Below are 12108 nucleotides of genomic sequence, written 5' to 3' on the forward strand. Positions count from 1 at the left end.
TGAGAGTGGACATCCCTGTCATGTTCCTGATCTTAGGGGAAAGGCTCCCAGTGCTTCCCCATTGAGAATGATATTTGCTGTGGGCTTTGCCTAGATGGCTTTTAAGATGCTGAGGAATGTTCCCTCTATTCCTACACTCTGAAGAGTTTTGATCAGGAACGGATGCTGTATTTTGTCAAATGTTTTCTCTGTATCTATTGAAAGGATCATATGGTTCTTGTTTTTTCTCTTGTTGATGTCATCTATCATGTTGATTGTTTTACAAGTGTTGAACCAGCCTTGTATCCGGGGGATAAATCCCACTTAGTCATGGTGAATAATGTTCTTAATGTACTGCTGAATCCTATTGGCTAGTATCTTGTCAAGAATTTTTGCATCTGTGTTCATCAGGAATACTGGTCTATAATTCTCCTTTTTGGTGGGGTCTTTGATTTTGGAATTAAGGTGATGCTGGCCTCATAAAACGAGTTTGGATGTATTGTGTCTCTTTCTATCCTTTTGGAACAGTGTTAGTAGAATAGGTATTATTTCTTCTTTAAAGGTTTGATAGAATTCCCCTGGGAAGCGACCTGGCACTGAACTTTTGTGTCTTGGGAGGTTTTTGATGACTGCTTCAATTTCCTCCCAGGTTATTGGCATGTTTAGGTTTTGTATTTCTTCTGTTCCAATTTTGGTAATTTGTGGTTTTTCAGAAATGCATCCATTTCTTCTAGAATGCTTAATTTATTGGTATATAGCTGCTCATAATATGTTTTTAAAATAGTTTGTATTTCCTTAGTATTGGTTGTGATCTCTCCCTTTTCATTCATGATTTTATTGAGTCTTTTCTCTTTTGTTTTTAATAAGTCTGGCTAATGGTTTATCTATCTTATGAATTCTCTCAAAGAACTAACTCCTGGTTTTGTTGATCAGTTCTACAGTTCTTCTGGTCTCTATATCATTGAATTCTGCTCAAATCTTTATTATCTCTCTTCTCCTACTTGGTGTAGGTTTTACTTGCTATTCTTTCTCCAATTCCTTTAGGTGCGAAGTTAACTTGTGTTTTTTACTTTTTTTTTCCAATTTTTTGAGGGATGCTTGTATTGTGATGTATTTCACTTTTAGTACCGCTTTTGCTGTATCCCAAAGATTTTGAACGGTTGTATCTCCATTTTCAGTAGTTTCCATGAGTCTCTTTAATTTCTCTAATTTTCTGGTTGACCCGTTCATCTTTTAGCAGGATATTCTTTAACTTTCAAGTGGTTGAGTTTCTTCCAAATGTCTTCTTGTTATTGAGTTCTAGTTTCAAAGCATTGTGGTCTGAAAATATGCAGGGGACAATCCCAATCTTTTGGTATCATTTAAGACCTGATTTGTGACCCAGTATGTGTTCTATTCTGGAGAAAGTTCATTGTGCACTTGAGAAGAATGTATATTCAGTTGTGTTCAGATGGAAAGTTCTGTATATAACTGTGAATTCCATCTGGGTATCATTTAAAGCCTTGTTTCTTTGGTGATGTCGTGCTTAGAAAATCTGTCATTTGCAGAAAGTGCCGCGTTGAAGTACCCTACTATTAGTGTATTATTATCTAAGTATGTCTTTACTTTGGTTCTTAATTGATTGATATACTTGGCAGCTCCCACATTAGGGGCATAAATATTCATGATTGTTAGGTCTTCTTGTTGGATAGACCCTTTAGGTATGATATAGAGTCCCTCTTCATCTCTTACTACAGTCTTTGGGATAAACTGTAATTTATCTGATATAAGGATTGCTACCCCAGCTTTCTTTTGAGGACCATTTGAATGGTAAATCATTCTCCAACCTTTCATTTTCAAGCTAGAGGTGTCCTTAGGCCTAAAATGAGTCTCTTGTAGATAGCAAATAGAATGGGTCTTGCTTTTTTATCCAGTTCAAAACCCTGTGTCTTTTGATGGGATCATTTAGCTCATTCAAGTTCAGAGTAACTATTGAAGGATTTGAATTTAGTGTCATCATAATACCTATTCAGTCCCTGTTTTGGTGGATTATTTCTTTGGACTTCCTCTTTCTTTTACAAGGCCCCCTTTAGTATTTCTTGTAGAGCTGGTTTGTTGGTCACATATTCTTTCAGTTTCTGCCCATCTTGGAAGCTCTTTATCTCTCCTTCTATTCTGAATGAGAGCTTTGCTGGATATAGTACTCTTGGCTGCATGTTCTTCTCATTCAGGACCATGAATATATATACTGCCAGTCCTTTCTGGCCTGCCAGGTCTCTATGGAGAGGTCTGCAGTTAATTTGATATTTCTCCCCATATAAGTTAAGAATCTCTTGTCTTTTGCTGCTTTAAGGATTTTCTCTTTATCTTTGGAATTTGCAAGTTTCACTATTAAATGTCAAGGTGTTGAATGGTTTTTATTGGTTTTGGGGGAAAGGGATCTCTATCTCCTGGATCTGAATGCCTGTTTTCCTTCCCAAATTAGGGAAGTTCTCAGCTATGATTTGTTCAAATATTCTTTCTGTCCCTCTGTCCCTCTTGGCATTTTCTGGAACCCAAATTGTGTGTAGATTCTTCCTTCTGAGGCTTTTATTTATTTCCATTAACTTTTCCTCATTGTTTTAATTGTTTTTTCTCTTTTTTCCTCAGCTTCCTTCCTTGTCATCAACTTATCTTCTATGTTGCTCACTGTTTCTTACACCTCATTAACCCTTGTGGTTAGGACCAGTTTGAATTGCATCTCACTTAATTGATTTTTAATTTTGGCCTGATTAAATCTACATTCTGGCATCATGAAGTCTTTTGAATCTTTTATTCTTTTTTCCAGAGCTATCAGTAGCTTTATAACTGTTGAATTGTTTTTTTGACATCAAATTGTAATCCATATTCTGTAAGTCTGTGGCAGAGAGTACTGTTTCTGATTCTTTCTTTTCTTGTAAGTTCTTCCTTTTAGTCATTTTTCTTAGTGCATAGTTGCTGTATGAGTGGGCTGAGTCAAAACTATCAACCACGACCTAAGTAAATTTCATCCTAGGTGATTCTGATGAAGTCAGAGACCAGAAAATGAAAACAAAGATCAGAACAAAACAGAAGTACCACTAAAGTGAAAAACAAATTTTAAAACAAAGTAGTAAAAAAAATAAAAATAAAACAAAGTAGTAAAAAATAAAAGGCCAAGAATCCCAAAGAAGAAAAGAAAAGAAAAAAGAGAAAAAGAAGAGAAAAATGCCAAAGTAAAGAGGAAAAGAAAAATAAAAAGGAAAAAAAAGAGAAGAAAAAAGGGTGTACTGGGAGATGGTGGTGGTGAAGAAGTTGTAGTGGAGGGAGAATTTAGTCTACCTGAGGGGCCCTAGAGGGTGATCCTACTTATTCTGAGGTATTAAGTTCTGTATGTTAGAAGATGTTCAGCTCCCAATTTATATAATCCAGAAATACTTCTAGAAGGCCCCAACATTGACCACCAAAACATAAATGAGATAAAAGAGGGGGTCAGAATGTGAATCAAGGGAGAATATCTCATAGAATGAAACAGCACAGTGTTCCACTTGGTTCTGGGTGCATGCTGGTCATGTTTTAGAAGGTATTAACTTCTGCCATTGTAGAACAAATGAGGCAGAGAAACAAAAAATCAAAACAAAAAACATATCTTGTATATCTCCCAAAATTAAATTGAGTGTGTTGAAGGGAATCTAGAAGTGGAAAATATATCTAAGAAATTGTAGAAATATGAAAGTCAAAAAGTAAGAAACTTTAAAAATGAAGTGTTGGTAAAATATTATAGTTAAGGTGGGAAAAGCCAAAAACTATTGGAAATTTTTAGTCTGATATAAAAATGAGTTGTACTGGAAAAAGGGGAAAAAAAGGGAGGGGTACCCTCTATTCCTATATATGTAAATCCCTTAACATTCCCTTTCCAGCACTGCTTGGTCAAGAGCTTGCTCTTCCCCTGTCCTTATAGCTGGTCTTCTGGGGGAGGGGCTGCTGTGCTGATTCTCAGGTGTGTGCACCTGGGGGAGATGCCCCGCCCCTCACTGGGTTCCGGGGTCAGTGTGAGCTGTTTACCCCTTGATGCCTCTGTTCCCTGGCAGCCCCGCCTCTCCCAGGCATAAGGTGAAACAAGGAGGAATGACAACACTGGCGTTGGCCAGGTCTCCAGCTCTGGAGTCAGCTCCTGCAGTAACTACCACAGTCTCCCAGTCTGCACTGGCCCAGATGCTCCCGGTGATGGGGTTCACTGACCTGCATAGCTTGGGGGCACCCGGCAGTAGGAGAGTCCTTGCTGTCCTGGGCCCTCCCCGCCTCTGCCTGTCCCAGGGGGGAGCGCAGGATCCTAGGCTGTGTCCCTTGGCGCCCTGGGATCCGGGGCCTGTGCTACTGGAATTGAACTCCTGGGGCTGCGGCTCCCAAAGGCAGCAGGGCTGGCCCCCTCCGCCCAGAGCCGGGGCCTGACCAACCGGCTTATCCCGGAGGCCCTGCTGGGTGCGAACTCCAGCCCTTTACTGAGATCCGCCCACGGTCTGTGGCGTGCTCTCCCCTGGGCGTCCCTCCTGTGTTAGTGACCCCGTGAGACTGGAGGCTCCACTGTACGTCCTGCAATTCTGCCCAATTTCCCTGCTAAACACTTTTCCATCTGGGAAGAATCCAGTGCGGATTTTTAAAGTTCCTGCTTCTTGGGGGCTGGGCTTTCCTGTCCCTGAAGCTTTCCCCGCCTGGATTCAGCCCGGCTCCTCTCGGTGCCTTCCTCAACTTGATTCTTTTTAATTTAATTTTTTTCTGTCTTCCTACTTTGCTAGAAGTGAAAACCCTTCTGTCTATAGCATTCCAGCTGTTCTCTGTTTAAATCTCAGGTCGAATTCGTAGGTTTTCAAGATGTTTTGCAAATTATTTAGGTGAGCTGGTGGGACCAGGTGAGTTGAGGACCCTACTCTTCTGCTGTCTTGCCCCGCCCTCAACCATCCACGGACATTTAGGTTGTTTCCATATCTTGCTTATTGGAAATAGTGCTGCAGTGAACATGGGGCTGCGTATATCTAACTCATATTTTAATTATAAGTTTCTGTAGTCAAATTATAGGATTTAAAGGTGACTTTGAAATTTTAACATAATTTTGCTTTCATTGTAAGTGAAAATTTTTAGTGTTAAGAAATAAGCTAGCAAAAGGGAGAGAGAAGTTGATTTGGGGAAGTACTGATGATATATCTTGTAATAAAGATGCCCAAGCAGATGACTGGTCTGGACATGTAGGAAATCTACGGGTTTCAGTACAAAATTTGGCATATCCAGGCTCATTAGTTACTGGGTACCTCTTGGTGTAAGTAAGGAAATTGAGGGTATAGTTCCAATGTGCTAGACTGTGTCTATAAGAGGATCAGGCTTCTATTTTCTGTCAGTTTACCTTCTAACTCCCTGGAACAACACTCTGGCTGTTTCTAAAAAAATCAGAATGCTGGTAAATGATCAGAAATACAGGAATGATCATACTGAATACCCAAAATGTGTATAGCTATGATTCCAGGAGGTATATTCCAGCCTTTTTCATTATTGTCAAATTCACAACCAGATGCTTAGAGCAGATTGGCTTGTAAAGTTAATGAGACTGAACAGCTTCCCCGTGTCATCTGCAGCAATGCCATCGAAAGGTACTCCCTTGGCCAGCTTGAGATGACATCGATTAGATTCAATCTTCTTGCCCCATTTTTTAAAACTTTGGCTGATAGGAAAAGAAAAGCAAAAGATCTCCCTGAGGGATAAGGAAATGGCAATTCTAGTGTCATCATTACTATTTTATTTTCCGTCTATTTGCAAGCAAATTTATAGACCATTCCAGTCCCACTGGGAGGGAGATGTTTTGGGGAGACAAACATCAAGAAATATTTCATAATGGAGTAGAATCTCATTAATTTATTATTCAATGAAACATATGCAAAAATTGTGAAGTGGAAATGAAATTCTGTATTATGTTATTTGAATTAAATCACCTTTCATGCCTTTCAGCCCTCAATATACTTGTGAGGCATGATCAAAATGATATGTTGAAACAGATAAAAGTCTCTCACAAAAGTCTCTTTCAGTTGTTGCCTTAGCCTGTTCAGGCTGCTATAGCACAATACAACAGACCGAGTGGCTTCTTTCTAAATGACAGAACTTTATTTCTCACACTTCTGGAGGCTGGGAAGTCCAAGGTCATGGCACAAACAGATTCAGTGTCTGGTGAAGACTTCTTGGTTCATAGATGACCATTTTCTTACCATGCCTCATAGGGGAAGGGGAAGGGAGCTCTCTCTCAAGTCTCTCTTTAAGGGCCCTAACCCCAGGCATGAGGGCTCCACCCCAAACGCCCACTCCTAATATCATCACTTTGGGAGTTGGCATTTCAACATGAGAATTTTAGGGGGACAAGAACGTTCAGACCACAGCAGTTGTATTTACATAAGCTTTTCTTGGAAGAAGTTTGAATGCTTTCCCCAGGTCAGGGGGACCCATAGATAAGTTGGTCATTACCTATTATAGTCAACATATATTGTTTTTTTTAAGATTTTATTTATTTATTCATCAGACACACACACACACACACACACACACACACACACACAGAGGAGAGACAGGCAGAGGGAGAAGCAGGCCTCATGCAGGGAGCCCAACATGGGACTTGATCCCGGGTCTCCAGGGCCACACCCTGGGCTGAAGTTAGCACTAAACCGCTGAGCCTCCCGGGCTGCCCCAACATATATTATTTGTGTTAGTCATAGAATTAATAAGCTGAACTTCCAAAACTTAAATCTTCATTCCTGACTTTGACCTGAATCTAAGACACATCTGTGCAATGCTTATATAACCTGTCCAGTTAATATTAATTTCATATTTTTTGTATGAAAAGAGAAAATGATTTTCATCCCTTCACTTTCTCATAGGATTCATTCCTTATTCCTCTATTTCTCTCTTTTCTTCAATACTCACATTCAAATCCATCAACATGCCCTATATGCTACATTTTAAAAATAGATTCCCAATCCAACTCCCTGACACCTGTCTACTGCTATCCCATTATTCCAACCCGCTCTCATTTTTCACTCTGATTATGGCGATCCCACTGTCCCAAGCAGTCCTTCTGTCTCTACTATTGATCCAACAGAGCATTTCTGGACAAGACAGGGCATGTGATCATTTTATTTCCAATATAGTTAACATACAGTGTTATATCCCAGTGATCATTTTAGTGATAGGTTTATTCATGCCATTCATATACTCCGAACACTACACTGGCTCCTCCTCACATATAGGAAAAGTAAAATACAACTATCTCCTGCCACTGGCCTCAAAGGCTTACATGAGTGGTTTCAATTTCTAAGCACATTTCTCACCACTTCTTTTATAAATGTGCTCTGACTCACTGGTTTCTTGTTCATCCTTGAGCAAGCCTATGTGGTTTACTCTTTCTCCTCATTTGTTGTCTGTTCAAATTTCATCTTCTTAGATAGGCTTTGCTGATTCTGTTACTTACATTAGGTCTTTTAAAGTTCCATTATCATATGTGAGGCATGGACTCTCTAGTTTTCCTTCTTTGTGTGTATGCTTTCTGTGTCTGTAAATCTGTTTCTGTCCTTAAAGGGTTTATATCCTTCATGTAATCTGAAAAATCTTCAGGCATTGTCTTAGTCAGTTGGGACTGCCATAACAAAATACCATCAACAGAGTCACTTAAGGAAACATCTATTTCTCGTTCTGGAGACTGTGAAGTCCAAGATCAGGGTACCATCATGGTCAGGTTTTTGGGGAGGACTCTTCCTGACTTAAGGCTGCCTTTTTGCTGTGTCCTCACATCACACCATCACACACACACACACACACACACACACACACACACACACTCTGGTCTTTTTCTTTACTTATAAAGACATTGATCTCAATATGGAGCCTCACTTTTATGACATGATTTAACCCTGATTACCTACCAGATGCTTCACCTTCCAATATCATCATGCTGGGGAATAAGAGTTCAAGATATCAATTTGGCATGTGGGGAGGAGACACGGACATTCAATCCACAACGGACATTGTTTTTACAAATATCATAAAATATTTGTATGTAAAATATTTGTATTTACGAATATCTTAAAATATTTGTATGTAAAATATTTGTATTTACAAATATCATAAAATATTTTTAAAAAGAGATGATCTCTATTCTCTTCTCCATGGAATATGATTATTTGCCTCTTACTCTCTTGTTTTCAATCGAATTAATAATTCATAAGGACCCTGAATTCCAATAGAAGACAATTAAGATGGCAATGTACAGCAACAAAAGCAGTTTTAATGAATTTTTACACACACACTTAACTAATAATGAAATGTTCATATTGGGTAATACAAAGATTACCTCTTTGTAACAAATACAATTAGATATTAAATATGTTAGAAACCTATATGTCAAGTTAAAAATATAATTTTCTCAAATTTAACCAGATACAAAAAGAGGTACTTAAAACATAACTATAGATAGAGCTCAATAAGATACGAACTATGTAAGCTCTCTCAGGTCAAGAAATAGGAGAAAATAATGAAATGATGTTATAATGGTTTCAATAATGGAAATGTTGACCTATAAGAATATCTGAAGGGTGATGAGTGCTCAATTGAGTTTAGGCACCATTGCCTTAAAATACAATCTGCAGAACTATCTCAATTTTTTCTTCCCCCCTGAGTTGTTTATATGTGAGGGTTAAGTTACAGAGATGGTTGAGGGAGTTAGCATTCACTCAGGTTTAGCATTTTGACTCAAGTATAATGGAAGAAAATAATGATAAGGAAATTAAAGATTTTGCAAAATACCATTAATTAATACACTGTAAAGGCAACCTACTGAATGGGGGGTTTGTTGGTTTGATTTTGGCCTTTTCAACCATCCAGCAAGATTTTTATAGCCAGAGGTTGTATTGTAGACATCTTTTTATCTTTAATACCTTGTGTATTGCTTAAAACTTAGTAAGCCCTCAATCAATTTTAAATCAACAAATGGATAAATTAATATGTTGGGCATATTAGGGAAGATATTGAATGTTAGGACAAGATGAATAGATTTTGTCCTTTTTTCTGTTCTGTTTTAGGTCATGACAATTCTGGATTGCAAAATTCAGGGAAGTTATGAGAGAAAGAGTGATGTCTCAGTAGGGCTTTGGCAGGTAGACTTAGATATTTGCCAAATAGACAAGAAACAGAGAATGGCATTCCTGGCATAGGAAAGAGCCCATGCCAAGGTACAGAGTCAAGAAACAATACAGTGTGTCAGGGACTTCTAAGTAGTTGCAGTGCTGGAACATAACTAAGGTGGTGTATATGAGAGGGGAGTCAAAGAGATAGGTGGGAGCAGAGAAGTAACACCATTTTAGGTAGAAAGTTTTGTAATTTGAAGCCAAAGAAGCCTGCAATATCCCCACAGCCAGCTCATCTTTATAGAGGTTTCTACATGAACAGGTAATGACCTGCCAAGGAACCCAACCAGAGGGCAAAACAAATCAAAGTCAGCCAGGCCCTGGCCCAGTCGAGAGCTAGTCACAGGACAGTGCATGAATTCTCAGTTCAGAGAGCTTGGCAAGAAGTAAGAGAACAACTAGGTGGCATATATTTTGTCTGTAGTTATACATGTGTCTATCTAGTGTAGCATTTCAGGAAACAGATCTGTAACTCAAATACAGATGCATTTAAGTTCCTCATAATTTGTTGCTTGTTATTGCCAGAAGTACACATAAGAATGAATATTGTGAAATCATTAAAAAAATCCAAAACCTGAAATAAGGTTTGTCTGAACAGCTTTCCATCACAGTATTCATCTGGATGAGTATACCAGTTATTAGGACTTTGGCAAACTATTTGCTGAACTGTTGTTTTAAGGTAGGTACTACTTACACAGTTGTAAGGAACATGCAGGTCTTTTTTATTTAGTTTTTTTATTTTTATTTTTTTTTAAAGATTTTATTTATTCATGAGACACAGAGAAAGAGAGAGAGAGAGAGAGAGAGAGGCAGAGACACAGCCAGAGGGAGAAGCAGGCTCCATGCAGGGAGCCCAACACGGGACTCGATCCTGGGTCTCCAGTATCAAACCCTGGGCTGAGGGTGGCGCTAAACTGCTGAGCCACCTGGCTGCCCTAGTTTATTTTTTTAAAGATTTTATTTATTTATTCATGAGAGACACACAGAGAGAGAGGCAGAGAGGTAGGCAGAGGACGAAGCAGGCTCCCTGTGGAGACCCCGATGTAGGACTCAATCCCAGGGCCCTGGGATCACCACCTGAGCCAAACATGCAACCACTGAGCCACCCAGGCATCCTAAAAATGCAGGTCTTGACCTTGAAGAGCTTACTGAACTTACAGATGCTAACTAGTCCAAGAGCTTTCTGAGTGGGGACTCGCTCTGATTTGGGTATCACTGGGAAAGAAGATGTAAAGTAGTTTAAGCCATGATAAAGTTTAAAAACAAAGCTATGTCAAAAAATGGGACCTGTTACAAATCTTTAAACTGTACAGATGTATTATTAAGTGACACAAGCAAGCACACACACAAATAACAGGAAACAAGACATATCAAATACAACTTAGAAATGTTTAGTATTTTTTGAAGGACTTTTATATTACAGACAAAATTGAAGCCACCTGCCGAAATGCATCCACCTTTATGCCCTCTAGATACATGATCAATAAATCAAATTCATTGTTTATCGTTTCCCTTTGTGTTTTTATACCTTTCCTACATACATATGCATCCATAACTAATATATAGTATTTCTGTTGTTTTTAAAATTTACAAAGGCAAGATATATGTTAACTTATTTTACACTATTGTTTAGTCATCCATTTATAAATATATCATAATTTAATTACTCCATCCCTTATTGATGGAATTTTAAGCTGTACTTTCCTCATGCCCTCCCTCCCTCCTTCCTTCCTTCTTTCCTTCCTTCCAAATAGAATTCTAATGGACACTCTTTTTACCTAACTTTTTATGTACATATAGGAGTATTTCCATAGTGTAAATACCCAGAAGTGGAACTTCTTGACCTAAGGTGTTCACATCTTTATTAAATTGACCTGACATTGGAAAATTACTTTCCAAACTGGTTGAACTAATATGTACTCCCACCATAATTATCAGAGAATTCCTTTTTTCCCTGTAAGCATCAACAGTTGGTATTATAAGGAATCTAACATTTATGTTGGAATTTGTTATGTGTGAAATTGCATCTTTGTTTTGCTTTGTCTAAAAACCGACAGCTAATGAGTTTGAACCTCTTTGTTAGCCATTTGAATTGTCTCTTTAGAGAACTGTCAGCCAGGTGGGATTTTGGTGAGGAATCCTGGGAGAAAATTCACTTCGGAGCTAATTCTTATTGACAGAATTCAGTTCATTGTGGTTGTAGGACTGAGATTCCCATTTCATTGCTGTCTGTCATTCAGGGGCCATTCTCAGATTGAAGGGGACACATACATATTTTGCCACATGGCCCCACCCAAACTTGAAGTCAGCAGTAGCATGCTTAATCCTTCTCATGCTTTGAATCTTTGGCTTTCGCCTCTCACTTCTAGATCCAGATTTAGTGATCTGGTGTGATTAGATTAATCTCACATAAATAATCTCCCTATTTTAAGGTAAACTGATTTGTGACTTTAATTTCATCTACAAAATCCCTTTTATTATGCCATAACCATGGAAGTTACTTTTCATCATATATACGATTCTTCCCCACATTCATGAGAAGGAGATTACACAAAGGTGAGGTCATTGAGACTATTGTCTACCACAGGCCTACATGGGAATAAGTAGAAAATTTTACTTTTAGAAATTAAGAAGAAACAAAAAAATTAGAGAAATAGATTATATTCCTAAGTAGAGAATAAATCTATGTTACAAGTCCATTTATTCTTTCAAACTGATCTGTGATTCAATCACAAAATCATATCAAAGAAGAGAAAATAAAAGATTCACTTGAAAATTTATTCATAAGCACAAATACATAGCCAAAAATTAATCTTAAAAAACAAAGTTGGAGAATGTATACCAGCAAAAAAAATTACTTATTACAAAACTATACTAACTAGTACAATGTTGGTAGGAAAACAGACCAAAGCATATAATAAATACCTGGTTCGACAAC

This window comes from Canis aureus, chromosome 4 (genome assembly GCF_053574225.1).
Source record: "Canis aureus isolate CA01 chromosome 4, VMU_Caureus_v.1.0, whole genome shotgun sequence".
Taxonomy (NCBI): Eukaryota; Metazoa; Chordata; class Mammalia; order Carnivora; family Canidae; genus Canis; species Canis aureus.